This window comes from Chiroxiphia lanceolata, chromosome 1, assembly GCF_009829145.1.
Source record: "Chiroxiphia lanceolata isolate bChiLan1 chromosome 1, bChiLan1.pri, whole genome shotgun sequence".
Lineage (NCBI taxonomy): Eukaryota > Metazoa > Chordata > Aves > Passeriformes > Pipridae > Chiroxiphia > Chiroxiphia lanceolata.
Window position 1 is genome coordinate 31,825,195 of NC_045637.1, and position 25,125 is coordinate 31,850,319.

Below are 25,125 nucleotides of genomic sequence, written 5' to 3' on the forward strand. Positions count from 1 at the left end.
CTGTGATATGTATAAAATTAGTTGTGTAATATAAATTATATTTGTATGGCTAGAATTTCACTTGCAAACAGTAAGTATGGTACTTTAATTTTCCATTTTAACCACTGAGGAATAACAAAAGAAAATAATTTTTTAAGGAGTGTATGAATAAACTTACATTTTAAAAAGGAACCAAGTGATTGTAGAAAACATGAGTAAATAACTCACTTTTGACTGAAACTTTAGATATCTTTAAAATAATTTTCAAATGTAATTAAAGTAGAAAAGCTGAGAATACATAGTCTGCATCCATACCAAAAAACCAGGAAAAGTAGGCAATTAATTCATAGTCACAGATAGAAAGCTTAATTTCAATAATGTTAGGAAATGCTACTATTAAAGAAAGCAATGAAATTCAAATTAAGTGTCCAAATTAATGCATCTCAGTATCTGGCCACCAAGGAAAATCAGACTGATTTTTGGAACTGCACAGTAGACTCAGTATGCAGGAGACTTTAGGTAGTCCACATGCATCTACATATAATCTTGAACTATATTTCAGTCGTCTAACTTCAAAAATTTGGATTTTCTTTGGGACATCCTTTAGTTCTTTTTATCGAATTCTAACTGATGCAGTTAATTGGAGCAACTTGGTCACAACATGTCTGAAAATTATGCCTCCACACTGAAAGATTTGGAAATGGTGAAACCAGAGACATTTTTCAATGACAAATTGCTTTAAATAACATTATACAAATGTTTGCTGTTGCATTGCAACATAGGTTTTGAAAACAAAATTGAGTATTTCAAAGGTTGAAATTGAAGCAAAAATTTGCTAAATATTTCAGTTTTGTTTCAATTCTGGAACTGAAATGGAATTTTTCAAGGGGTCTGGAGATATCTTACACAAACACCCATATGAAATGTGATGATTTTCAGGAGATGGTTACCTCTCCTATAAAAAGGGACATCACTTCTGTGTATCAAGGTGAGAATTCCTAATGAATATTCACTTTTGAAAATTTTGACCTACACACTTTCCTAACATAAATTTTCATTGGAATCGGTTAGCGTAGTTACCAGAAAACTGTGAGGCAGTCAAAAAGAAGGGAAGTGGTCTATGTGACTGTGAGTTGCGAGACCTAAGAAAGACTGAATAATCTGTCTATTAAAATATGTTCCACACTATAAAAGATTGAAAGCCTACCATAAAACAAGGCACAATAAGAGGATAATATGGGATAACTGACTTGCCATTAACCACACTGTTGTTTTTCTTTAAATAAATAGAAGACTTCAGGCTCTAGTGCTGTCCAATATATACTTTCCTTGAGCATTGAATTTCCATAAAATCAGTCACTATGACCTGAAAAATAGCTGATCTGTGGGTAAGGAATATTTTCTAAAGAAATTTCCTAAGAATTTTTATTAGATGTCCAGTTATATGTAACTATAAGACATAGAGACAAGCCATTTAAATATCTGAACTTCAAAAAAAGTTCCAGTGTCTGGAAAAGAATTAAAGTCTTTTGAGGATTTAGCAATTCTTTAGTTTCATTCCCTCTCACTCTGACCTCTTCATGACTGTGGGAGAGTTGTGCTTAGTTCAGCTTTTTACCATTTTAAAATTGTATTTCTTCTTTCAGCTGGTCATGTGAGTTCCATCCATATGAGCACATCCAAGAGACATTCCTGGTCCCAACTGCAGCAGGAGATTAAGTACCTTCCAAAGATGCTCAGCGTTCTCCATTGGCTACATAAGTAGCTTAGATGTCTAAATTCTGTTCAATGACTCATTTTTAGCTGAACTTGAGTGAAATAAGTTTCAATCTATCTAAGGAAATCTGTGAAAACAGATGAAGCATAGGTTGGGATTTCTAAAGAAAAATGTTTGGAAGCTTAAAGTTTCTGTCTGTTTGTAGAACTCCTACTCTAAACATTTCAGTGTTGTTGGAAGATAATAAGGATGCAGAGTATGTATGATATTAGTCTGAAGCAAATTACTGAATGTTTGACAGATATATGTTGATATTCTTGGCAAACTCTAGTATCTTAGAGGAATAAGAGGGAAAAAAATCAAAGAAGTAATGTCTGCTATTTCTTCATTCTTTCCTTCCAAAGGAAAATATTTGTTGATCAAAATTTGCATTGCTTCCTTTTAATTTTGCTTTATATAATTTTATGCCTTTAAGTTAATTTCTAAACCAGTCCAGAACTACAGTGCAAATGAGAGTCATCTATTAAATGATGCTGCACCAATTTTTTATTATATAAATCTGCAAAAGAGGCAGAATGTAACAGCTGCTGCATTTCTGCAAATAGTCCGACATAACACTAATCACAAAACAATGCATTAAATGGCTTCTATTTTTCTCATGTGGGATACAAATTAATATGTGCCTTTGCAGCAGAGTCAGCTGGCATGACAGTTGCTGTCCAGGTAAACTTGTGACTCAGAAAACATATAAGTTATTTCAGTTGTGATACAAAAGAATCACTAGGCTTAAGACATGCAGACAAAACATGGTCTGCTATAGACCATATCATTAATCCAAGACTGCAATATCCAGCTGGGATCCAGTCTAAGCATTCTGGTTACCTTTCCAGGCCAGGAATAGGCTGCCACAACATTTCAGTTCTCAAAGCTTATGCCCTTTTGACTACTGTATTGCAGGCTGGGGATCTGAGTTAAACTAGTAGACAGTCTTGAACCAATCTTATTTCTCATGAAAACATCCACAAGAATAAGTCAAAAGAAAGGATAATCTCAACAAAATTGAAAATTAGCAGATAGTATTCTGAAATGATTAACAGATTGACAGACACAGGATTTTGAATACAATTTTGATCATCAAATTATTCTGGTGTTTTAGAGGTGTTCAAATATGCTAGTTTAAATAATGCATTCTCAAAAATGTGTTTCAAAGGCTGATATCTGCTGTAGAGTACCTTTTTAATAACATAAGATGCAAAAGATAAGTATCGCCTTTAACTTGAAACATACTATTTTTCATAATTTGGGTCACCAATTTAATGTGATTTAACATTAAGCTTTCTGAATTTTGTGATCCGTTGTAACGGTCTCCTTTTGCAAAGAAAGGTAACTCTATCTGGCATTCACAACCCAGCATGACTCCAGCATTTTAGAAAGCAATGACTCCTAATAGCTTTTCAACTGCAAGTAGAATACAGGCTAATTGCAACAAAGCCCCTCAGTTTAGTAAAACTTGAATCTCCTGACCGGTCAGACAAATCCATTAGGATTTTATTGGGTCCTAAAAAGAGTTATGTGATTCCCTAGGATCCAATCCTTGTCAATCAGGCGTGGTAAATTGGATTCTTGAATAGGGAAATCCCTAAGGGAGAGAAGATGTTATCTAGATCAGATGCAGTGATTTTTTGACTCTGTGCTCACTAGGTTCTGTTCTCTCTTTAGTGAACCAATAAAACCATAATAAGTATTGATTAACCCATTACTGAGCATTATCCACTGGCTTCTGCCTGACTGTATTTAAACACAACACAGTGCCTCTCTGCTGCCATTGTACAGCTGTTTGCCTTTACATTGGCAGCCTTGTCAAGCTCATGACAGGTTTACTTAGTTTTCAAAACATCTTCAGTCACTTCATGATCATTTCAGATGCACTATTTTTTAAAAAAAAAAAGTCTTGGAAGCCGCTATATTTCCTCTGAAAGAGCAAGGAAAGTAAATAATGATCAACACTTTTATGCTGTGCTGTGCATTTGGAAGTGTTTGTGTTAGCCCTTAAAAAATATCACATATCTTAACATTAAAACGTTATAAAGCATTCAGTCCTGCAGAGGACAATTTTTCTTTAGGAATGGCACAAATTGTGTCTTTTTGATAACTTATGTAATTGTGAGCCATATGACAGCTGTGTAGGTATCTTTCATTTACACCCACCTGCATTCATTAGCTGTTGAATGTGGCATAACTCTCCAGACAGTGGACTACAGAATGTCTGAAGCAATGAAATTTTACTGGTGGGTGGATTGTAAGATTTGCCTCAAAATGGACTGTTCATGCATGAACTTTAGTTTGAGTGGGAGCAAATCTACAGTACTTTTAGAACTTCTTAGTAATCATTAACTTTTGGAGGAGCTTTCTGAATTTCTGACTGCTACTCAATACTTGAGAGTACAGAGATCACCTAGATAAATTAACTTTGATTACAGGGGACAAGGTCAGGACCTGAATGGACACAGGTCGAACTGATGCATCACAGAACACTCTTTTTTTAACAATCACATGAATCATAGAGCTTTTATAAACTATTTTATTTTATCTTATGTTCAACACATGCAACATTTGCAGGATAAGAGGAATATGTGCTTTGAAAAATTGATGTGTATTTATGTCTTTTTTTAGGTGTAGTTTTCAAGGCTGTGTGGTGTTTTGTGTTCATTACAGAATAGTCATTTGATCAAGTGATTTTCAATACATTGTCAAAATAAATTACATTCACTTCATTAGATGTACAGGAAGTATAGCTGAAATGGGGACAAGTATTAATTTAGGACTCTGCAGAAACTGACACTCCATCTTATGACCCTGAGGCTGTATTATTCAAGATACCGCGTGATGGAAGGAAGTCTGTCTCCATAGCAATTACCTAAATCTTTTATCAGTCATTTCTGGAAAGAAAATTAGAGCAATTGTGTCAGGATGGTCATATGGGCAGAAATTGCACACTCATTCAAACCACTTATGTCTCTGACTTTGTCCCTGCTTGATGGCTGCTTTTGTTTACTACTATGCTTTTGAAAGTTTGATTGGACATGAGCAGATGTGCCGTACTGTAACCACAAAAGGTTGTCCTTTGTTTCCTTTCCATTTCTGTAATTTTTTTATTCCTAGAACTGCCACTGAATTACACTATGTTTCTGTTTATTAAGCAACGTATTCCCTTACATCAAAAAAACCCAGAAAAGAATCAACAGAAACTAGTTAAAATTAACAGCAGTAAAGTTCTTATTGACATAGCTTTAATTATTACAGAACATGATAGTATTTAATGGCATGGGTTAATTTGATTGAACTCTTTAAAAGTGCTGTTAAGAGCAGTACCTATTTTTATCACATTATATCAATCATATCACACTTGTAGAATTTTATTGACTAGATAATTAGTGCAGTAATACCGGGCTAGCTACTTTTGGAAAATGAAACCTGGCAAAATTTTAGTGTCATGCTATTTTAAAAACAGTTAAACCAAATGAAAAGGAGAAGCCTAGTGTTGAATGTGTAGGGCTGTCTCTTTAACAAATAAAACAAAAAGAATGATGCACCCTCTTACTCCACATATAGATTCTTTTTCAGTGTTGGTTTTTAAAATAAGAATAAAAAGCTTAACTGTTGATCAGTTATAGTTGCAGACTACACTGAGTGGTATGAACAACAGCCTAAGCTTCTCCGTTCAAGTTCCTTGTTCAGGAAAATTTACAATTAATGGCTTTCTTACAACAGCAGAGATATCCCCTTCTTCATGGCTCAGCTAGGGACCTGCCAGACTAATCTATTCCCAGTTTGCTGGCCATGGTCCTTTACTCTATCTGTCTTAGCATATTGATTTCTGAGCTGTCTTATTGGTTCCTAACATAATTATACCAGGAGTGGGTCTCTTAGTACAGCTAATACATTTACACCATGGCATCTAGGGAAGCTTATTACAGCAGCATCCGGTAGCACCGCTACAGTTAAGGGTCAGTTGCCATTTCCATTATAAACCCCATTTTTCAGGGGTTTATGCCTTAGCTCTTTTAATCTGTATCAGGCTAAAACTTGGCATAGACATTGTCAGTCTGCATAAAAATTATGTTATTAAAAACATAGGTTGGATAAAGCTGTTAAAAAATAATTTTATTGTTCATATAGATACAAAGATATTGATATAGAATACAGAAAGATTTTCTCTCCTTTGAATCTAAAATCGACAGTTTGTAAGCTGAAATATTTTGTTAGAAATATGAAGGTTTACTTTACAAAATGCATCTTCTTTAAGCACGTCAAAGAGAAAAAAGTCTCCATTGCATACAGCATTGATAAAACATTATGATAAAAGTGTAATGATTCTTTTAATGCAGTATCATATCCAAAGGACAAGTGGCTCTGATGCAATGCCAACGAAAACGCCACAAACAATGTATGAATAATTTTTTTAGAATTTTAAATCAAATTAGTGCTATGAAAGGTGTCAGATTAACAACCCTGGAACCTTAAGCCCTCTGTTTATCCACAGAGTGAGTACTCTTGGGTGTGTGGAGGTGGGGCAAATTGCATGTCTTAACTGGAAGTGAAGGACTAAAAGCAGAGGTAAGAGGATATTTCAGCCTTTCTTTATAATTCATCTCACTGCTGACATAATAAACAACCAATAAATGTACTCATTTGTGCTACTTCAGCTTACACTTTTTTTTGTTTATAAAATGTTAACCAGTCTATACTTCGCTTGAATGAGACCACTGATCCCTTCCATAAATTCTCATCCCCTAATACAAGAAAGATATGGACTTACTGGAGCGAGTCCAGCACAGGGCCACAAAGATGATAAGGGACAGTAGCACTTTTTATGTGAGGAGATGCTAGGTAAGCTTGGACTATTCAGCCTGAAAGAGAGAAGGCTCGGGGAGACCCCATCAATATGTATGAGAACTTGATGGGAGGGAATGAAGAAAAGAGAATCAAACTCCTCAGCAGAGCCCACTGACAAGATAAAAAGCAATGAGAATAATTTAAAAATTAAATTCTGGCTGACCACGAACAACTTTTTTCACGGAGCTGTGGTCAAATATCGGAACAGGGTTCCCAGAGACATTGTGGAGACTCTATCTGTAGAACCATTTAAAACCCAGCTAGAAATGTCCCTAGGCAACCTGCTTTATGGGAACCTGACTGAGCAGAGGTGTTGAATCAGATGGCTTCTGGAGAGGTTCCTTCCAATACCAAGCATTCTGTGATTTTTTGATTCTGTGTTTACTAAAACCACCCAATCAACCACAGAGAGTGAGGTAAATTAAACACTCTATAAAATAAACATGATACTTTTAGAAAGTTAACATCTAAACTGAAACTTGTCAAAGGGTCAGTCAGGTGGGACTGTACTTGTCGGAGCTAAAAAAGATTCTCCGGAATCAGACAGTGGACAACTATCTCTTTATAGTATGTTTTATAATCTTTGCCTAACCTTTGCCTTACTGAACCTCTTTACTACTGTTGAGAGAACTAGTCAAATTCCAGATTTAATATTCGATCAAGGGTGTAAACCACTGAAAAGTTCCCTGTCTTGTTCTAAATGGGCCATTAGGATACTAAGTTGGGGCAAAAGTTTGTTCCAGTTGCCACAAAATGGTATAAATCACAACCTCAGTATCTGGAGCCATGTACAGGAAAGGACCTCATGGTAGTTTGGGGGTGTAAAGCCTCTGGTCAAGCCATGCACTGTCCAGGTATTTTCCTTATATTTAAGGGTCTAAAATAATTCGCCACCAAGTTTTTGCAAAGCCTTTTAGTTCTTTAATGCCTTGAGGTTGTGTAAAGAGAAAACGTCGACACGTTTTCCCAGGAGATTTCTTTCAATTTAGTGAGAAAATAGGCATTTTGGCAAAAGGCTCACAGGAGTAACATACAACCAAGGCAGAAGCATTTCACTAAAGTACCTAGCACACAACAACCCTCACAACACTTACTAAAACCCATTCGTTTTAAGTTACCCAAAAGAGATTAAGGAGGAATAAAGAAAGCAAGATTAAAGAAAGAAAAGATATTAAGGGAAGAAAGAAAGAGTAAATAAAAAGATTAGAATAAGAGAATTACATAGCTACCACCCAAGAGTTCTATGGAAGCCCAGAGCTTCACATGGCAGTGGCAGGTCCCCCAAGGAAAGGCAAGATGGAGCCCATGTGCACCTGTATTTATTTGGTCTGGCCGCGTGGCCACCCCTCCCAGGTGAGACATCTGGCTCACTGACCACTTTATAGCTCTGGGCCAGAGTGACTGTCAGCACAGCCCATCAGAGGCTGGGTCAGGGGCTCCAGGGGCCATGGTGTAGGCAGGCTACCAGGCAGACTTTTTGGTTGACGGCTCTGCCACATGTTTTCCAATACTGCCTGGGGGCTGCAGGCCACATGCCTTCCATGGCAAGCCTGGCCATACGGATTCTGACCAACCAACACACAAGTTGGTTGATTCAACCCAATAATTTATCCAGTAAGACTCAAATCCAGTTTCTTACAGGGAGGCCCAAAAGATGAGGAAGAAAAAAAGTTCACTCTTGTCTGAAGGAACAATACAACCCATGTTGTTGCTGTCTGCAGGATGCTAAAGTAATCCTGGGCTAGGGACTATAGCTCAAACCACTACCAGAGTAACTAGAGATTTACAAGTGAAAAGATACTTAGATAACAAACTGGGAACACTGAGGGTAAAGCTTTGATAGAATACAGGTACGTGCAACTGAGTTTAAAGAAGGTGACTCTACAGTGTAAGAAGTGGAGATGTAAAAGTTTAATTCACTGGCCACTGTTAAATAAGAGATTGTTTTGCCATGAAGGGGGTTTGGACCACTTTGCATTTGTTTTCTCTCTTACCTTTCTTGTTCTGTTTCCCTCAGTTTCTCCTTGAGAAGTAAGAGCAACAGCAGCAGTGATGGGAGTGCAGCTGACTATGTGAGGTCTGGGGACCAAAGCGGTAAGGACATAGGAAGAAGAGCTACTGATCTCAGCTGTGCCTCTCTTTCACCCAAAAGGGAGGACAAGTCGCAGATGCTGAGAGAATGAGGTCATTTGGATGTGTCCCAATGAAATACTTTACATATAGAACACAGATCAAATTTCCAACACCTTTTCCAGCAGCAAGGCTTTTAAGATTAATTTCTGTCCTTGCATTGTCAGATTTCCAGTTTTTCATTTCCACTGAATACATGTTCTGGATTTTTTATTTTTTTTTTTATTTTTTTTTTTTTATTTTTTAACCCTCTAACTAAGTGTCCTGCTTTATACTTCCAGTTCCAATTTTGATTCTCCTTCCATTACTTCAAAATTTTACAGGTTAGAACTTATGTTTTATGTTTGACTTTAGATCACTTGATGTTGCTTACATGCAACTGCCAATCTGAGTTCAGAGTTTTTTTCTGTGTTTGCAAATAGTACTTCAAATGGATGGATATCCACTAGAATGCTATAGTGCTGTCTCTGGAGCATCAAATGCTGATATGAACTCTTTTACTTCCATCTGTATTTTAGATTGAGAACTTAGAGATTTTTCTATCCCTCTTCCCTGCTCCGCCAGCATACATTCATGGTCTATTGTCTTTGTGTTTATGCACATCCATCTATAACAAAGGCTTGACATATTTTTTAAATATTGAACTGTTGAAAACACAACCCTGCCATACTTAAACTCTGTAATGGTAAGGGTTTAAGCATTTAAAATTTTAAATCTGTTATCAATTGGACAAAACTCCCATGGTAAATAACACCAAAATCATATTTTTCTTGCTTCTACAACATGTATGATTCCTTTTTTTCCCCTTGATTCCTATGGAGCTTCAAAAAACTGGGTTCAATCTGAATGAGAGACTGTTAGTCTTAATTCTGATTTACCCAAAACCTTTACATAGTCCACAGAAACTTGTAATCTCTCAATATGCTAGATAGTATATGTGTATCTATTTGCATACATGAAAAAAAATAAAACTTATCCAGCATTATCAAATATAACAAATCTCAAAGATTCTTTAAAGTAATCACCTTCAAAACATCATTTTCACTTCAAGATGTTGAAAGTGTTGTGTCAACAGGTTCTGTAATAAAATAACTTTTCTACATCCAAACGCATTCAGAAAGTGGAAGAAAAGAATTGTAGAAAATTCAATGAAATTCAATGAAACAACTAAATATGATTTTTTAACTTCACAAAATCTATGTCAGAGTTAAAGTTTGATGAAAACAGAACAACTATCACCAATGAGTTATTCACATGTAAGTTTCAAGGATGCAGCCCTTGGATGCAGAAAATACCTTTTAGATAATCAATCCGTCTCCCTGTCATGGTTCTTGCATTTTTTAGTGATTTATCTGATCTAGTTTAAGTGTCTTAATTGATGAGACATTCAAAGCTTCATTGGAAAGACCAAAGGAAAAATGTTCAGACTGAGTTTTGAGTAAGTGGTTTAGTTCAACAATGGAAACAATTCCAACAAAACTTGAGGAAATATTTTCATGCCTCTGTGTAAAATTTCATCAAGTCTCAGCTGAATGAGACTTGAAACAAAGAAGTTGTCATGCTGTGAAGGGAGCATAACACTACAAATACATATGAACTAGCAGACACACTGTAATAACATAATTCATAGTCACAGACTACTGTATTATTTGGCAAAAAAAATCCAACTTTGCATAGCCTGTCATAACAAAGAATTGCCAACTATTTATTTTAGTGTTCCTAATTGTTGTCAGAATACGACCTGGGTATGTGACACAGAATTTTTCAAAGTCAGCCTGGGAAAAGGGGTGTACATTTATCAATGTTTTTATTTTATTCACCAATGCAGCAGCACTTGTGAAGGTCTGTTTTTATTTAATTCTCAGGATTTTGTTGTTAATGGAAAAGCTGTCTCATAAATTAGGGAAGTGCTCAATTACAGGCCTGACAAAGATTGATTTAGTTCTGTGCTTGGTCACTACTGGCAAGTGAGGGCCAGTAAACACCCAGTCAAAACTAATGGAACATCACCTTAAAGGTGATCAGGGAATAAGTGGATTTAAGAAGGAAAAATGGCTATATAACAACACGTTGTGTGAAGGCTTGGCTAGCAGATATCCGAAGTAAGACTGAACCTTTTCACTGACTTTACTGTGTTTTGTTTCAGATCTGACTTACAAAACTGATGCATGGGGGCAGAGAACTCTGTGTCCCTCCCTGGGAGGTGCAGGTAGCTCGTGTCTTGCTAAAGAGGTACTTCTAAACTGGGTTCTCACGTGCTGGTGGAAAAGAAAGGAAACAACTTTTAAAAGATACTTTACTGAATGTGCATTTTCAATGGTAAGTCCCAGTGCTCTTTTACATTGCTTTTATAGTTGCAGTTTACCTTCAAATTCAGGGTGATTATTATTGGTAGAAATCTAAGACTCAAATGTCAATGTTGGTAATATTAATGTGAAGAGAAAGTAAAGTAATTTGAAGTAGTCATGCCTTATTGAGGGAGAACTAAATTACTTTACAACAACTAGAGCTAAGGAATTAAGGACAAGTAAGGATGAAAATCACATCAGATGAGAAGCCAAGATGTGAAAAAAATGTCAAAAAATATTAGCATAACACAGTGGAAAACAACATGTCGCCTCCTATTCTGAGGGAGAGAAGGTAATTTCTAGTCTTCTAATTCAAGTGTGAAAGTCTGATGGGTGACTATGTGAGCCCCCTGTGCATGATAAACTGTAAGATATGTATATATAGATATGGGTTTAGGTTACATGATTCAGTATGTTAGAACATTATGTAATTAGTGCTGCCCATATCAATATGATACAGCATTATGACACTGTCTTTGTTTTTATAATCATGCATTATTTTTCTCAGAGATCTGCTGTCCAATTCAAAGGTTACGTTAATATATTTTAATTTATATAGAAATTTGGTTTGTCCAGGATCTTTTTAAAAATATGCTGTGGGAAATGGAAGATGGGGAATGAAACTACTGAATTCATCATCCTACCTAGTTTAGGTCAACATAACCCCAAGAAACTGGGTTGTTGGGAAACAAAAAACTTTACAGCTTGCTGTGTCATCAGGTTCTTGGGTGACAGCTGGCAGATAAATCAGTGTTTTTAAAGCTAATAATGTATTGTTTTTTCTTTGGGCACTTGATTTAAGAGTATGTATTTCATTTAATGCATAAACTGAACCCCCTGATTTCAGCAGACGATGTGCAGATGAACATCTAGCTGAAAAAACCAAGTACTTTGAAAGAATCAGATGTCTGATGGTTGATGTTGGGCCTTTGAAAAGGATAGTTCTGACTCTAGTTTCTTTGGCGTTTCAGTCCTTCTGATCTGTAAAATACTTCTTCATTTCAGAGAAGTCTTCTATAATGTGTATGATGTACCTAAATACAACAATGATGACAGAGAAATAAAAGCCTGGCTTAATTAAGAGATTATTCTCTTTCTGTCCAGACAAGAATATATAGAGGAAGAAGAGTTGGTGACTTGTGCCAAGCAATGATCCTAAACTAACCTCTCATTGATTAAATCCTGTTTAAGACAGGCAACACTTGAGACAAAAAAAAAAATCAGAACAGACATTTTTAGCCATTTAAATTATCGAGGTTCACCCATTTGAAATGTGCATAAAATTCATCTGTAACTTTAACCTTGAAAGTCAACATTGCTATTCTCAGCCATCATCCTCTCAGTCAGAGTTAAACAATTAACTGTGCTGTTGTATCATTAGAGCTGCATGGATCATTTCGTAGAACTAGAAATAAGTCTGTCAACCTCTTTCCCCGCTCAAGTCAATACAGTTAGTCCTGATTCACAATGATATAATGAAGAACACAAATTGGCTTTTACTGTAGCAACCAACCTTACTTTCAGTCTGAGTCTTCCAGCTGACAGTGTTAATATTTTGTGTTTCACAGTGAATTAAAGAAAATTAAGCACAAAGTGTGCAATATAACTCTTGGAAATAGTGAAACCCTGATGTACTGCAGGAAATGCAGAAAACAAGACTTTTGAGTGTTTTCTGGCTACAGGAATTTGTATGTTAGGCTGCTGATTTTCATGTTCAAAAAGATGGAAAATACCTACTTGGCTAATTTCAATCCCTGGGCCACAGGAGAACTTTGCTTTGCTCCCCTGACACTTGCTGCCACAGATGTTCCTCCAGCACAAAGCTCATTTGATTTCAGCTTGTAAAGGGGAGGCAGAAATATTTGAATCTCACAACATAAAATTTAAGTTATAATATATTAACTCCATTTGTCAATGGATTTGTATGTGATTAAAGTCTGAAAAGGTATTATAGATGGATTGAATCTGGTCTCAGTAGGTAGTATTCAATCCTATTCATTAATATGATTAAAAAAATAGACCTTCATTTGCTTAGTCTGTGGTGTAAAGATTGAGGAAAGGTGTGAGTTCTTGAAATTTTCGAATTTCACAAAAATAATTGTAAGGACCTGTTGATATTGACATCACGTTTTTATGAGAACTTGAGCTCAAATTCCAGCTATTAATAGTTTTACAGAATCACTGAAAATCTAAGTACAATAAAGCATCCTAGAGTTTTTAAGTCAAATCAAGCAGATTTGTGTTTATTAAAATCTTTCTTTCTTGGCCATAATATTTCCAACTTGTCAAGCTTAATCAAGATAAAGAGAGTGGTGACTGAATAGATTAAAATATAGAGACAATGAAATCTGCTCAATGCAGAATAAAACCTACTCCTGAGCAGACCATGTATGCAAGGTTTATGTTTAACTGAAGACTTGGCCATACTCTCCCTATAGGTCAGATGCACACAGGCTTTCAGGGATAGGTTTTGTGTAGAATAGAGATGAGACAAGCTTATGACATTTCAGATCAGAACTCTTGAAAGTGCTGATTTGCTGAATGGAGAAATCCTTTTTTCATACCTCACTTAAAATATCCCTTCTTTAACTGCAACATTTTATTTTTTGATGCTTCCTCTTTGTTGCTACAAAGTAATAGCAAAATTATGATTTACTATCACAATCAACAACAACAACAAAATTCATCATTACCACCTTTCTCCTCTATGTGTAAAAGAGAGAACATAGGATTTTGGATAAAACAAATAAAGGTCAGATAGTCAGATAGAAACCTCTGATTGTGCTTGAAACTGGTCATTCTCTACACCTAGCAAGGAATTAACTTTCATGCAGTGACACCTACATTGTTTACTGAGATGCATTTCCTGCTAGTTTTCCATAAGAAGAGAACAAAAAGGAAAAAAAAAAAGCCACCAGTTTCCTCCTGTCACTAAAACATACATTTTCTCTCAATATCAAATACAGCTTTCAGAGTTTGAAAACAACAAATAAACAACAATAACTGGCAAATTGAAAAAGCATGTGGTTTTGTTATTACACATGTTCTATGAAATCACTCTTAAAAAAAATCAAAGTTTTATATGCTAAATTAGTGTGTGGTTGTGTGGTTTTTTCAGACTTCTGTAGCTTATAGATAGCATATGTATTTTATAATATGGTAGTTATTAACTAAACAGTAGGTATTCTCATGAATGGTAAAAGAATAGGCTTATAAAATCTGTAAAATGTAAATTACTAATGTGTAAATATAACAGTTTTGTATAGAGTATTTAAAGAAATTGTATGAGTATTTTATAGGTTTAATTAAAAGTGCAGTGAGTCAAGCAAGAAACAAACATCAATGACAAAGAGGAACTAAGGTAAGGAAGAAAGGATATATTCTCAGCTGACACTTAAAACATATAGTGTGTAGAGAGGTATAAATACTGAAAATTATCCCAGATGCTTGCGGCTGTAGCGGGCATTCTGGCCCCAGAGACAACAACATAGAAGAGACAGGGACAATATCTTGAAAATAAAGGTAGGCTCCTGATGCTTACTGGACAGCAACAAAATTAGTTGCTGTGCATTGCTGTGTATAACATAAAAGCTGAAACACTTCCAGGAGCACCAGACTCTGGGACACTACTCTGGGGAAGCCTCGGCTGAAGGAGGGCTCTCTGACAGTACAGTTGTCAGGTTGGGAGTGTCAGTCCAGGGAGATATGTCAGAGACTGAAATGTTTAATGATTTATGAATTCTAGGAGACTTTTGCAGGCTTTTGACTTGCATTTTGGATGGGCAGTTGGGCCCATCCCTCCCTCCAGTAAAGAGCCAAGTTTGCAGGCTTTTGATTGTTGCATTATACCTCTGATGGGCAATTGAAGGTGTCAAGCCCTGAAAAGGCAGGACCTCTGATGGCCCATAACAGCCCATCCCCCCCTCTGCCAATTTAAAAAAAAGGTGGGAACCAGGCCATGTGCAGGGCCCAGGGAGAGGTTGGAGGTTCGAGGCATGGTCCGTGACACTGACCATGGATATAGTAACTCATAACTTCTTTGAGTGTGGGGGCTTCCCTCCTTCACCCCCAGCAGATCAAGGCCACCACTTCAACTGACAGACATGGAAGCTGCAACTACCTAGTCCCATCGCTGGACCCCGTGGGCGGTAATTACAGACATCTGTCCACTCTCAGCTTTTCTTTCCCTTACTCTCCCTTACCATTATCCTGTCTTTCCTCTCTCTCCCTTATGCATTTTCCCCCCAGGGGGTTATCCCTATGATAGATAATATAGATGACAACACCCAAAATGCTAACATACCTGTTAAAACAAAATTGTTAAAATAAACCCTACCTATATATGTTTTCAGACACTGATTATTCAGTGTCGTTTCACTCTAATCCACCCCAAGGGAATTATTGATAAGAACCTGGGTTACTCCTCTCCCCTTTTTCTGGGGCGGTTCATAACAAGAGAGTACCAGCTCTTAGAGAGGGCAGCTGCACTGTGGAGGATTTTCAGATCCTGGAGCTATGGCCATAGCAAAGGTTTACATCAAGGTTAAAGAAATCAAGACAAATGGCAAGCACAAGCCTAGAAGATACGTGAAGGAATGCTGTGGTTTAAGAACAGCACTCTTGCTCCCCTCGCTTCACCCCTCTGGTGAGAGAGACACAAGGCAGAGATTACAGGCAGATATTAGAACAATTTACTGGAAACGGCAATGAGATAAGAAAACAAAGAGCAACAGTAACAATATTAATAATAGCCATGTACAAAAGGGAGGGTGTTCTACTTGCAAATTGCTCACTGACCAACCTGACGCAACCCAAGACAATGAACAAAACAGTGTCTGGACGCTCCATCCACACCCTTTTACCCTGACAGAAAGCCATGCCCTTTTTTCCTGGAAGTGAGAATCCCTTATTTCCACCCCCTAGCAATGATGTGAGGTGGTATAGAATAACAACTTCAACAGGTCTTGGGGCTCCACTTCCTCATGGTTATTGTGAAAAATTAACCCTGTCCTTGGCTTAAAAAACCAGGACAAGGAGACAGAGTTTTATTTCATGGTGCTCATTCTAGTAAAATCAGAAAACAAAAAAGCCTCTTGAGAAAATTAAATCAAAGTAGATAAAACAAAAACTTTGATAGATTATTTCCACAGGTCAGTGTAACAATACCCGTTATACTGCTGGTAGCCAGGATAGAATAGTGACAAGTGTTTCACTAAGTTATGAATGCACATTTAGCATGTCTCTGGTAGTAACAATTTAGTTCATCCTTTACTGTACATTTTTTCTTCTCTTTAAGATTGAATATCTATATGAGACTTGGATATACTTGTTTTACTCTATCATTTATGACATTGCATCCTATAATGATATGCAAATGGGAGCCAATACATGCCTCTCTCATACAGAATATTGCAGAGACTAAATTTTGTACTCATGGAAAGATAATTAGAATCAGACTGTTTTCCAGAAAATACAGTATTTGAAAATTCACTTCATGATTAAAAATGTGCAAAGATACATAGTGAATTCTTTCCCACAACCACAGAAGTCAAGGGCAGAATGCAAATTTTCAGCACAGGGCATGGAATTTAACAGTGTAAAGAAAGCTTTAATAATTCTAAACCATCTTTTCTACCCCTCCATGTAGTTTTTGCACAGAATCTTCCCCGATTCAGTCCAAAAAATTTACAGAAACAGCATATAACACACATGAACTTTAATAAATACTAAGAATTTGCACTGACTCTGTCATAATCTCAAACGCTTTGAGCTCCTGCCAAAAAGGACTGTCATTGTTTAACCCCAACAGACAACTAAGCCCCAGCCAACCACTTGTTCAGTCCCTCTGGTGAGATGGTGGAGAGAATCAGAAGAGTAAAAGTGGGAGAACTTTTGGGTTGAGATAAAGACAGTTTATTTGGTAAAGCAAAAGCTTCATGTGCAAGACCAATAATCTAAAGTATCTTAAGTGAGCAGAACAAAGGACAGCAAATTAATTCTAGTAACTGAATGAGATGGAACAATATTTTATTCAGCAAAAAGATTTTAAGGATCACAACCTTCTTTTGCATCCTTCTTTGTCATTCATGTGGAACTTATTTCTGTTTTGATTGATGCTAGTCTACCTACTCAGTGCAGTTATTTACAGACATGTTTCAAATAAATTATAAACTTGGTCTGAATAGTCTAAGCGTAATAATTAACATATTATAGATAGACAATAACTGAGGATGTGCCAAATTACCCTCCATTAGTTCAGTTATTGAACTACAGCTAGCAGCTGTTTCATTTGCAGGCAGTTTTGTTATTTTGCCTTCTGTATTGACTGCTATCTATTGCATATTTCATTCTGAATTTAAGGAGTCATTGTTCCCACCAGTCATCAGTCTATATTTTGTACATGACCCTTTAAAGTAGATACTCAGCTGCTGCTGACAAGTCTAAGTATATAGTTGGTATTTTGCTAATGTTTTAAAACTCTACGGATGCATAAGTAGTTATCATGCACCAAAATTAATGTATTTAACACTTTCAGGTTTAATGTTGAGTTAGACAGAATGGTGAGTCAGCAAAAAGAGATGAATAAGTATAAATTAACTGAAAAATTTGGTCATTCTATGTTAGTACTGAGCAGCTCTGAATTGTAAACAACCAATTGCAAAACATAAGAGCTACTAACCAAACTTTATATACATGAAAGAATAGCATGCTATCCTCATCAAGATGACCCTAATGGTTGCACCTTGTCCGACATGTTGAACTACTTCTACTAATATTTTATCAGCTTTAATTGCAATTAAAATAATTAATTCAATGAAACAACAATTTGAAAACATTTTTCCAATGTAGTTGAGAGTAACAGATGATGTTTGATAAATAAAAACTGAGATACGATTTATACATTTTGTTCACGGAAATTAATTATTATTTTACCAGTTTTAATTACTTCAGATTTTGCACAGTTTATATAACCAGAGGATGCATAGGAATGCAAGAGCTATATTTTTTTTTTCCAAACAATATGGTAACAAAGTCTTCATAAACTTTAAAGCCCATAAAAATGTGCTTATAAAATTATTCTCCATGATAGTGCAATCAAAGTTACAAGATAATACAGTGCATATTCTTTAGATTTAAGTTTCCTCTGACAACAGATTATACTGGAATAAATTCTGCTTACATCAAAGGAATACTGAATAAGTATGAGAAAAGAATAAGATCTTTTTAACCTCATTTTGGTTTCCAAATGATCAATATGTCAAATTTCATGTCTACAAGGAAACTTTATTGTTTCCATGATGCTTGGTCATTCTTTTGCAATATTTTGTGTCATCATTTTGTGCATTCACCAGAATAGCGTAATTTGCTTTCATTAGATTTCTGAAACCATTGTAATTTAAATTGTAAAGGAAAAACTGCTTTATTCATTCACATAAAAAAAACTTAGTTCATGACAACAGAAATTCAGGATAAGTTGATATATTGGTCTGCATAATTAATCACATTTTGTATGGGAATTCAGCAAGGATTTAGATAGTTTTAATCTACTCATTTGTCCCTTAATAGACTTCTTCCTAGAAAATCTGCATCAGGTAATTCCAGGGAAATGCCTTGCTTTCTGATCTATATCTGAACTTTCATACTCTCTGAATCTCCACAAGATATTTTTTCATGTTACTCAAGCAATTTTCTTCAACCTTGAAGCCTGAAAGGCATTTTTTTCTCCTAAATTTCATTTTTTTCTAATTTCACACTTTTTGTTATGCTAACATATTCTTTTTTCTTTTCCTTTTATCCCTCCAGACTTTTATCATTCACTGGTAAGTCACTGATTCATTTTATTCCCGATTGCCTGTTGTCTCCTCAGCATCCTGCCTTGACCCACAGGTTTTACTTTATAATGTACTATATTTACTTTATCTCACTCTAGTGACTTCCTGCATTGTATGTTTGCGTTCCTGGTAGAAACTGTGGTACATTACCTGAAACTATGGCATTGTTTAAGATTTTCTAACTTACACTGAGCTAATTCTTCTTCTAAAAATAATAAAATAAAATAAAAAAAATATTACCCTCCTTGTAATCCATGAGCTGATTATGTGAAATCAGGATAAGAATGGGAAAGCGAGACCTTGTACAGGTTTTGACCGGGATGGAGTTAGTTTTCTTTGTGGCAGCCATTGTGGTGCTGTTTTAGTTTGGTGACCAAAGCAGTGTTGATAACACAGGGTTGTTTTAGCTAATCCTGAGCAGTACTTCTCTGTTTCTCATGCTGCCCTGACAGAATGTAGGCTGGGGGTGCACAAGGAGTTGGGGGTCACAGTTGGGACAGCTGACCTCAACTGACCAAATGGATATTCCATACCATATGGGATACCATCATATTCAGCAATAATACCTGGAGGAAAAAGGGGATATTGAGAGTTATGGGCTGTGCCTTCCCAAATAACCATTACACATGATGAATCCTTGCTTTCAGGAAATGACTGAGTATCTGCCTGCCTATGGGAAGTAATGAATGAATTCATGGTTTTACTTTGCTTGCATGCACAGGTTTGCTTCACCTATTAAACTTTCTTTATCTCAATCCACAACTTTTCTGCTTGTACTCTTCCAATTCTCTCCCTCATGCAACTGGGGGAGAGCAAACGAGTGGCTGTAGGGATAGCTGTCTACCGAGGCTAACTCAGGCAGTTAAAGGAGAGGCAGTTCACCTCCTTTACCTCCTTGGTTAATATGCTCATAAAATAATTTTTATTATTACACATTTTATTATGGATACGGATTTTCTACTTGAATTGGAGAGCACAACAAATATTTAAAAGGCTATTGGCTTTTAAAGTATATTTTAAACTACAGACAAAATGAAGGCTTAAGAAAGAGGCTGAGAATCTGTGGGAAGTTGGAATCGGGAATCACTACTTACTTTTTGGTGACCAGGAAACCACAGGGACAGTCTAAGACACTGCAGAGACTGGGATCCTACACAATCAGTGCAGAAGTTTACATAAGACCTAAGTAAGGAGTAATTTCCATTTATACACAGTAGTTCTGCTGATTCTATGTAAATTCTTTAGCGAAAGGTTACATGAGACAAGTTAAGGTAGGAGAGAAAAAGGATAAATGTAATCTCAAAGGAAAAACTAATACATTTCAGTCCTTTACGAGTGATCAGTGGTGTTAAATTATTAATACAATGAAAGGTTAAGGAGCATCTGTTTCTGTCTATGGGCCCTGGGCCAATGGACCCTGATCCAAGGGTGGTCTTTCAGTTTACTTCACTTGCCTTTAGATTTCCTTTGTGCACTACAGCTACATCATTCACCATAGTTTCCAATGGAAAAAAATAAAGTAATTCCTCACAATGCACTTTAGATTAAGGCTCAGGTCTATTTCCACTACAGTGAGCAAGTGTTAGGTACAGAGTTTCTATTAACAATAGAGAGAAATCTGTGCCTAATTCCCACATGCATCCTTAAGTGCTTTCCTGTTTGATGTGGTTTTAAACTCAGCCATTTCTTGAAGCAGGTGAACAAATAAAAATAAACCAAACACAAAAAACCTCCTAAATGTTATTTTTTTCCCTATCATCAAGCCTAAAAATTATATCAATCAACATTGCCCAGACTTTATACAAACTGACATTGGTTTCTAGAATAAGAACTGGTTTTTCTCCAATTTCATCTTTTAAGAAGTACAAAAATAAGGATTCTATAGAAGATAAAATTATTTGTCAACTGTACAACTCTTTCTCCACAATTTTTCTGTACTATATTGAAGTGATAGAATCTTTTATGATTACTGAACTAGTCATCACAATTTTTCAATTAACTGCAGAAGACACTACTCTCAATGCTCATCTGTTTTGAAAAATTTTCTAGATGGACATGAATCCTTCCATGGTAGTTTTGGAAAGTATAAAACAAAATAATCCAATATCCTGATCCAATGAACCTTCCATAAGTTCAAGAACTAGGCTACAAAGAATTTAACAAAATGCTCAGTGTGTCCATTTAACAAAACACTTACACACTTGTCTAGTTTTAAATCAATGGCTGTATATCCATCCTATAAGAAAGGATGATCTTTAGGCAACTGAATACTTTAAAAAGCAGAGAAACCTTTTCTTTTACCTGTGTCTTTCCCATTTGTTTCCCATACCTGGGCATTCCTGCATGCCCAGAGAGTCAGGACTTCACAGTGGCACAGGTTACTGACCACTGTCCTTGCTACATAGTGGACATTGGTAGGGGGACAAGCATTGTTCAGAGGACATCCAATTGTGCGTATGCTAGTGAACTGAATGGGGTTAGGCTGTGAGTGCAAGCTGTGGTAAATCAGTGTCCTTACTGCTTAACACTGGGATGCTCCCTGGAATGATTTTATTCTGCTCCAACTAGCTATGTCACAGGTATTGCCCAACCATAGTTTGACTGGTTGCGATGTTCCCAATAGACAGCACTGATAAGTCCAATAGGCTTATGGAAAGGAAGAGAGTTTGGCCACTTCTGTGATGATTATGCCTTGTTCTATTTTATTGACAAGTATAGGTGGCATTGTCAGAACCACTGTGCAGCAGAAAATAGTACAGCACTAAGACCTTAAAATTCATGAAAGCCCCTTGATTAGAGATAGTCATACTAATAAACATGGTCATCCAGGAACTAATAGTGGAGTGGTCATATTAAACATAAGAAATGCTTATAAACAAATCAAATATCTACCTAATAGTCTCTTTGAAAAGGGAGGATTCCTGTCTGAACATGGATTTTTCTTGTAATTTTATTTTAAATAATAGGTCTTGCAGTATTTGCACAAGTCTAGGAACCTTTGACAGCTACTGTCTTTACAGGTGCTATTCTCTGCTTTCAACTGTTATTGCTTTGTTTGAGATGGGATGTTCAATTAATTCTTTCAACAGATATTTCTAAGCTTGCACCCTCTTCCCTCAGTCCTCTTTCACATGTCATCTTCTGCTTCCAAGCACCTCTAGGGCTACATGAACCTGACTTAAGCTGTTTGCCTGTCCTTCTGATGCCATTTGCCGTTTCCTTTTCAAAGGGCTATTGCTATAACAGCTCTATTCTAGGCAGGGAGTGTGAAACCTTTGAAACTGATGCAGTTTCATTGTACAGACTATTAGAAGGAAGCAACATTAGAAGAAAAATCACTTCATACCTGTTTAACTGCAATAGGAAGTAGCAAATTTTAAACAAATGAGAAGTGGATAGACATTTCTAAATGCTTATTACCTGCCTGCAGAACGATGTTGATTTCAAAGGCATTTTCTCCCTGTGCAGAATAGAGGGGCAGCAGAAATTGTTCTTTGAAGAGAAAAATGCCACCATCAGGAAAGGAAGACAGCTCACGTAGCTCAAAGAGTCCCAAAAGTGTTAGGGAGCCACGGAGGACATCTAAAGGGGAAAGTCCAGCTTGTGAGCAGCCTGAGGAATTAAAGAACCCCTTTTCCCCACAGAAATCCTTCACATGAAGTGGCAGCTGTTGGATTCTTTCACAGCTAACATAGAGGGATCAAGCTCAAACAGTTCTCTAAGTCTTGCAAAACAGCAGAGGATAACTAAAAGGTCTAAGTAAAGAGCAGGTTGTACATTAAGGCATTTTCCTCTGCTGGTATGTAAAGTGAAGAGAGAGAGGAAGAGCAGAAAAATGAATAATAAGTCATAAGTAAGGCTTCAGTCTGAACAACCACATTCTTTCTAACTACATGTGCTTGTCACTTTAATTAGATATAGTGTTTTTCTTTTGGTATTAAAAAGCTGCTACTTTTCACTTCAGAGGTGACTACATTTCAGTGGGGGTGAAGGATAAGCTCTTTGTACTTTGTTGTGTAATGCCCTCGAGCATCATATAAAGAAAATGACTATTGTACATGCTTTGTAGCTTGTAAAAACCTTTGAAATAAAATGTGGACTATAAACATTATATAAAAAGGATGACTGATGAAGAACTATATAGTCTTGATAAGTATGTGTTTATTGGCAGGTAATTAAAAGGAGTCATCAGATCAGGGCAAAGCTTTTATCCCAGGAATTTTATAACTATATTTAGATCATTAGTTTGTGAGGTATTTGGATGATTAAAGATTGAGATATACTAATAAAAATAAAGACTTGACTCTCTTTCTGCATTAATAGTATGCAAAAGGTGTATAAACAGACATAATGGTAAGGAAGTAATTTCTTTGTCAGTACAAACATGTAAAAAAATATTTAATTGAAGGATATATCTCAGCGTGAAAACAAGGGTTATTTAGCTATAACTAGTCTTCGAAATTCATTGTCTGCAACTATATTCACACAGTACCTATAGAAGAGATAGTTGGTGGGGGAAGTAGCTGGTGTTTTGCTTAGGCCTATTAGAAGGACTTGCATGTACATTCATTTAGGCAGCTTCTTTATTAGTGTAGTGTGAACATATATATGAGAACACTTTGATAGCCCTACATACAATTTTTGTCAGTTACACTCAACCTGTTCAAAGCCCTAACTACAGCATCAACCAACCCTCTTCCAAATGCACAGTCTTATAATGCAAATCTTTCTTTACTGAAAGGTTATGGCAAACAGGAAAGATGTCTAAGAACTGTAAAGATGCAGATGTCATCCTAGTCTTCAAAAACGGCAAGAAGGAGAGCTACAGGAGAGTCAGTTTCACCTCAATCCCTGGAAACATTATGGAGTGCCTCATTTTCCAGGCCATCCTTAGCCACATGGAGGAGAAGAAGGTGATCAGGAGTAGTCATCATGGATTTACTAAAGGTAAATGATGCTTGACCAATCTGATTGTCTTCTATGATGAAACAGGTACCTGGATGGATGAGAGGACAGTGGTGGATATTGTCTACCTCAATTTCAACAAGGTTTTCAATGTACTCATAGGCAAACTCGGGTCTTGTGGACCAGATGAGTGAACAGTGAAGTGGATTGAGAGCCGGCTGAATGGTAGATCCCAAAGGGCCAAAACCAGTGGCATGGGGTCTAGTTGGAGACCTGTCACAAGTAGAGCCCCCTATAGGTTCCATACTGGGCACAGTACTGTTTAACTTATTCATTAATTACTTGGATGAAGGGGCAGAGTACCTCCTCAGGAGGTTCTTTGATGACACGAAGCTTGGAGGAGTGGCTGATAGACCAAAGTGGTGTGCAGCCCTTCAGAAGGACCTCAGCAGGTTGAAGAAATGGGCAGAGAAGAACCGTCTGAAATTCAAGAAAGGCAAATGCAGGGTCCTGTACCTGGGGGAGAACAACCCCATGTGCTAGTACAGGCTGGGGGCTGACCTGCTGGAAAGCAGCTCTGTGGAGAAGGGCCTGGAGTCTTGATGGACAACAAGCTGCCCGTGAACCAGCAGTATACCCTCGTGGCCAAGAAGACCAATGGTATCCTAAGGTGCATTAGGAAGAGCATTGCCAGCAGGTTGAGGGAGGTGATCCTGCCCCTCTACCCAGTACTAGTAAGGCAACGTCTGAAGTGCCGTGTCCTGTTCTGGGCTCCTCAGAACAAGAGAGACATGGAACTCCCGGACAGTTCCAGCAGAGAGCGACAAAGATGATGAGGGGACTGGAGCATCTCTCTTTTGAGGAAAGGCTGAGAGAGCTGGGCCTGTTCAGCCTCAAGTAGAGATGATTGAGAGGGGACCTTATCTATGTCTATAAGTATCTGAAGAGAGGGTATCAGGAAGATGGAGCCAGACTCTTTTCAGTGGTGCCAAGTAATAGGTCAAGAGGCATTGTGCAGAAATTGACGCACAAGAAGTTCCAGCTGAATATGAGGAAGAACTTCTTTACTGTGTGGATGACCATGCCCTGAAACAGATTGCCCAGAGAGGTTGTGGACTCTCCCTCACTGCACATATTCAAGAACCATCTGGATATAACCCTGTGCAGTCTGCTCCAGGATGACCAATCTTGAGCAGGGAGGTTGGACCTTACCCATTCTGTGATTCTGTAATCATTCATTATCCAGTCTATTAAGCCCTCAAAGATTCTTACATCTTGAGTCTTTGTAGGGTTTTGGTTTCCCCCTTCTTTTTTCTTT